This window comes from Mauremys reevesii, unplaced genomic scaffold (assembly GCF_016161935.1).
Source record: "Mauremys reevesii isolate NIE-2019 unplaced genomic scaffold, ASM1616193v1 Contig92, whole genome shotgun sequence".
Lineage (NCBI taxonomy): Eukaryota > Metazoa > Chordata > Testudines > Geoemydidae > Mauremys > Mauremys reevesii.
Genome location: NW_024100909.1, coordinates 239,477 through 245,476, shown reverse-complemented (window position 1 = coordinate 245,476; position 6,000 = coordinate 239,477).

Genomic DNA, 6,000 nt, shown 5'->3' with positions numbered 1-6,000 from the left:
CCTTGTTTCAATGGGGCGGAGCTGGGGAAGGAGGGTTTGTTTCCACAGGGCCGGGTGGCGCTGGAGGGGGGGGAAGGATGGGGGCAATTTTATATTAATAAGGAAATATTTTATAAATTTTAATAAAATAGTGAAGAAAATCAGTTGTACAACTATCAAAACAAATTATTTTCCTGATATGAAAGTGCAAATCAGCTAATTAATATATGATGCAATGTATGTAATAGATAATTTTGTTATTATTTATATAGTCATGGAAAGTAAATAATACATGGAAGACATGAAAGGTTTTTTTTTAAGTGTTTTTTTGTTTTAGTCATCCCTGCCGGGGCCCCATCAAAACTGTTCGAATTGGGCCCCGCACTTTCTGAAGCCGCCCTGACAATGAGGCTAATCATCTAGTGGAACAAGCTCCGCAAGGGACGTGGTTAATTCCCCATCACTGCTCTGTGTAAATGAAGACCGCAGCTCTTGCTGCAAGACACCTGGTGTGTGGGTGTCCCTGTTCCCCTTCAGAACCTCTGGTACATGGTGCTTCCCTCCTCCCAGTTCAAGATCCCCAGCGTGTGGGTGCTCCCATCCAGGATCTCCGGTGGGTGTCTCTGTCCCCCACCCCATGAACTAGCTCCAGTGTGTGGTTTCCCCTGCCTGCCCCCATCCAGGATCTGTGGGTGTCTCTGTTCCCCTTTTGAAGATCCGTGTTGCTTGGGTGCGTCCCTCCCCCCAAGTCAGAATCCCCAGCGTGTGGGTGCTCCCATCCCCCCTGCAGGCTCTGCGGGGGGTGTCTGTATAAAAAGAGACCGTGTCTCGCCCAGGCTACACTGCAGGGGCTATTCACAGGCACAATCCCACTACTGATCAGCACAGGAGTTTTGACCTGCTCTGTTTCTGACCTGGGTCGGTTCACCCCTCCTTAGGCAACCTAGGGACCCCAAGCTTCCCCGGGATCACCATATTGATGCTAAGCTTAGTGCGGACACCCGATCGACACAGCCCCCGTGCAGCCCAGAACTCCTGAGCTTAAGCGATCCACTGGCCTCAGCCTCCCCAGGAGCTGTGATCACAGGCACCAGCCATGGAGCCCAGCTGCTTTTATTGCTTGGCACCTGGAGCTTTAAACTCTGCTTGTGAGCTCTGTGCCTTGGCCAGACGGGGACAGCCTGGAACTGGGAAATGCTCCTGCTCCCCCCGCCCCCATCTCATGTCGAGCTGCAGGTGCCGCTGTCCTCCCAGGTAAGATCCCGGATGTTTCAGTGCCCCCTTCCCCCACCCAGGTGTCCGGGTACCTCTGCCCCCCATACAGAATCCTGGATGTGTGGGTGTCCGTCCCTCTGCAGAGGATCCCGCAATGTGGATGCCCTTGTCCCCCCCTACAACATCCTGGGTGTGTGGGTGCCACTCTCCCCCCCAGCAGATCTCTGGTGGGTGGGTCCCCAGGGTGTGAGTGCTCCCATCCCCCAATACAGGCTGGGGGGGTATAACTGGCTCTCCCTGTCCTGCCCAGGCGGTGCTACAGCAGCTGTTCACAGGGGCAGCAACCCCACTGTCACCCTGCAGCTTTAACCTGCTCCAGGGGTGACCTGCTTCACCCTCCTTTGGGAGCCCGGGGACCCCGAACTGCCCAGAATCACCTGATTGATGCCGAGCTTAGCGCAGACACCGGCTCAGCCTGGCAGGGAGCTGCCCTGAGCCCTGACAATCAGCTTCCCTCCGCCTCCTGCTGCACAGCGAGGATCCCACGCGAGAGGCTTCGGGCCCAGTTTGTTCAGGAGCGTCCCAGGCTCCAGCTGTAAACTCTGCTGGTCAGTTCTAATCTTTGGCCACACGGGGGCGGCACTAACGGTCCCATCTAAACGCTGTTTGCGTTTGACCCTTCGGATCGCAGATTGTAACCCGCGGGCAGATCTCTGAGTGCAGCCAGATCCCTCCCCAAACTGAACATTGAAGCAGCAGCTCCCGTTGGAAAGATCAGGATTTTTGCCTTTAAAAACAAGGGAAATGTCTGCAGCGAGAGACTGAAGAAGCTCAATTGATTTCATTGACTCCATGAATGTTCCTCTGTGTCCCCCTAGGAGTCTTGCCCCACATTTTGGGAACCACTGAACCCTACTCACTAATCAGCGGCTAGTGATGCCAAAACCCAGGGAAAGGGAGAACAAGTGCAGGGCCCCCAGCACTGGAGCCATGTGAAGGGGCTGCAGGAGAGGGGCAATGGCTGGTGGCACAGGGAGTTAAGGGCAAAGGGGGCACAGGAGGGGCAGGAGTTAGGGGTGAAGGAGGTACAAGGTTTGGGAGCACAGGAGCTAGCGGTAAAGGGGGAGTGGGGATCGCCCAGGGGCAATGGGGAAGTGCCAAAGTACAAGCTTTGCCCAGGGCACCATTTTCCCTAATGCTGGTTTGAGCAAACAATTGGAAATGACCCTTCAGTGAGACCAGAACCATCGTGTAGCAAAGCCCCTTTGTTAAGTGGTGGTGGCTGAGGGCTTAGGGAGATGGGATAGAAAACAACAGGCACTTGTCTGTGGAGGTTTGATTCTTGCCTGTTAAGCAAGGCTGGTGTGTGGTGTCTCCATGGCTGTACTTCCAGTGTCTGATTTTCCACAGGGAGCCAAGTCTAGACATACTCAGGGGCTCTGCGCCAGGGTTTCTCAAACTTCCTTTCACTACAACCCCTTTTTGCCAAAAAAAACCCCAAAAAACTTACTACCTGACCCTAGAAAGACACACCAAGCCCCTCTACACTGAGCACAGGCAGAGGAGACAAAGCCTGAGCCCTGCCCCAGTTAGGAGAGGGTAAAACCAGAGCTTGAGGGATTCAGCCCTGGCTGGTGGGGCTCAGACTTTTGGTTTCAGCCCCAGGCACCAACAAGTCTAATGCCAGCCCTGGCAACCCCATTAAAACAGGGTTATGACCCACTTTGGGGACCTGACTCACAGTTTGAGAACCACTGCTCTATGCTGATGGGAGAGAGTTTTCCTGGGGGTGTAGTTAATCCACTTCCCAAGAGATGGCAGCTATGTCACTGGGAGAAGCTATATCGGTGGGTGTGCAAGCTGTGGTGTTTGCCACATTTAAGAAGTTTAATCAAACCCCATTTTTAAAACCACCTGTGGTCTGGGAATGGCAAAGGACCTCGATGAAGCAGGGTTTGTCCTTCAAAGTCCTGGACATCACGGTTCCATACTCTTAGCATCATGGGGTTATTGTTCAGTGTTAGAGTGCTTGACTGCAGTTTAAGTAGTCCTCAGTTCAAACCCCCGTGTTCCTTTATAACCCTCTTTCTTTTTTTTTAAAAAGTTAAACATTTTCATTTCCATTCTCCATTATGTTCAGGGGCTCCTCTATACAGGAGTTCTTGATATCAATGTAAACACTCAACATTTCGCTGTCCAAATGCATAAAAACCTAGCGAAGCTGTCCATCAGCTGAAATCAGTTCCAATCCTCTAAGTGTCTAGTTTATGTTTTCATCAGTTAAACAAAGGTATCATAGGAATGTACATTTGCAGATCCTCTTCTCCAGGAGCTATGTTGTGCAGAAGAACAAGAACCACATCCAGCTGCAGTTCAGGAATCTGATGACCAAAGAGCCACGAAGTGTTCTGAGGGCTGGAGAAAAATGCCTTCTAGTGAGCTATTGAACAAGCTCAACCTCTTTAGCTTATCAAAAGAAGATTGAAAGGTGACTTCATTGAAGTGTTGAAGGGCCTTAATGGAGACAAAAGATTGGGTATTAAAGGGCTTTTTAATTGAGCATAGAAAGGCATAACAAGACCCAGTAGCTGGAAGGTGAAAAGAGACAAATTCATATTAGAAATAAGACACAAATATTCAACAGCGAGGATGATTCACCACAGGAACAAGCTACCAAGGAAAGTGGTGGATTTGCCATCTCCTGATGTCATATAATGGAGACTAGATGCCTTTCTGGAATGGGTTTGCCCCAAAAGTAGCTCTGGTGTCATACAGGAGGCCTGTGATATGTGATATGCAGGGGGTCAGATTAGATGCTCTAATGGTCTCTTCTGGCCATAAAGTCGACTAATTTCTGAAAAACTGAGTGTAGCATTGGGAGCAGCGTCTGATGTTTTCCTGTCTAGCCGGCTTGCTGCCTAGAACGAACGCTCCTTGAGTGGGGTGATCCACAGGGAGTAGCTCAAACCTCCAAAGTGCCTGGGCAGGGGCAGGACATTAGCACAGCAAGGGAGGGGTGTGGCAGTGACATCACAAAGGCTTTTTGCAGGACCTCAGACTATTGGTCAAAGGTGGTGGGGAGGTGGTGACCTCACAGAGAGATGCTGACATCAGGCAGGCAGGACAGGGGCGAGGGGCCAGGGAAACCTCAGAGACCCTGTGGCTTTGCTTCAGCAAGTCTCCTTCTCCAGGTCTCTCTTTGAGGACTGAGGGCACGTTTACACTTACCTGCTGGGTCGACGCGGCAAGTTCGACTGCTCAGCGTTCGAACTATCGCGTCTGATCTAGACGCGATAGTTCGAACCCCGGAAGCGCTAGTTCGAACTCCGGTACTCCACCGTGGCAGGAGGAGTTGCAGGAGTCGACCTTGGAGCCGCGGAGTTCGCTTCGCGCGTCTGGACGGGTAAGTGAGTTGAACTAGGGTAGTTCGAATTCAGCTACGTTATTCACGTAGCTGAATTCGCGTACCGTAGTTCGACCCCCGACCTTAGTGTAGACCAGGGCTGAGAGAGTATTCGGGTTCACGTACGTGAGCGTCAGGAGGAACCTCTTTCGAGTTTTCTCCTTCCCTTTTCCTGATTTTACTAGAAAACAGCCCTCCCTGTTTAGAAGGTAAGAGTCTCCTCGAGGTTTGAAACCTGTTCAGTCTGATCCATGTCGTGACTATTGAATTCTAGGCATGGAAAACACGAGCTTAAGGAGGCAGAATTTTATTTTGCACCTGGGATTTTGTCCCTTAGAATCACTGGGGACATTAGGTTTTGTCCTTTTTGTTTCCCCTTTTCCTCCATCCATCCCTTCCTCCTTTCTCTTTGTCTCTTGCTTTTTTTGTCTTTTCACCTGTTCCCCTCCCAACTCCAGGAGCGAGGGGTGTGTGTGTGTGTGTGTGTGTGTGTGTGTGTGTGTGTGTGTGTGTTGCGACGGAGTGGTCTGGAGCTCCCACTGTGGGAGGTCCACCCAAAAACGTGGGGCTGAAATAGTGCTCGGGCAGTGATCCCCACTGGTGACCTGGGCCATCCTTTGGGCTCTCTGGTGAGAACCCTCAGCTTCTCGTCCTCAGTCTCTACCCTGATTGGCTGAGCAGGGGGTTATTGACAGGGAGGAGACTCAGGTCCTTGTTCTCTTTTAAGACCAAGGAAATAAGTCAGAACCAGTCATATGTTTGACAAATTTTGCTGCTTTCTGCATTAATGGTCTCTGAGCAGTTCATGATTCTCTCTAACATTGCAGTTCTCCTCAAATACTTGCTGAATAATTACTGTGCACTGTTGTTGGTCTGGAGCTCATCTGAGAGCACTTTATTCAGATCATTCAATGTCTGAAATTCAAGATGTGATGGTTAGTTTGAAAATCAGGGCTCTTGGGTCCTATTCCCAACTCTGCCACTGACTGGCCGTGTGACCTAAGACAAGTCAATTCTCCTTTCTCAGCCTTAGCTTCTTCCTCTTTCAAGGAGGGATAATAATGATCCGCTCCTACCTACCTCAACACACTCACTGTCTCTCCCCACACAGAAACAGTCTCCACACTGCAGTTGAAAAGCAGCTGGCAATCTAGTAGGATGCCCATGGAACATTACACCATGGGACCAGCTCATGCTGCTGTCTCTGTGCATCAGTGACCCTCACGGGGCCGGATCAAGTAAGGGACTGTTGACCCCTTACTAAAACTTAGTGGGGGTTTTGGTTGGCTAGTTCCCAGCAGCAATAGAAGGGGGAAGAGTCAATGGGAAATCAGGACCCTGAGACTGACAGTCCCCAGGGGCAACGGGGAGAGGCCAAAGCTCCAAGTTAGCTGGACTGACAG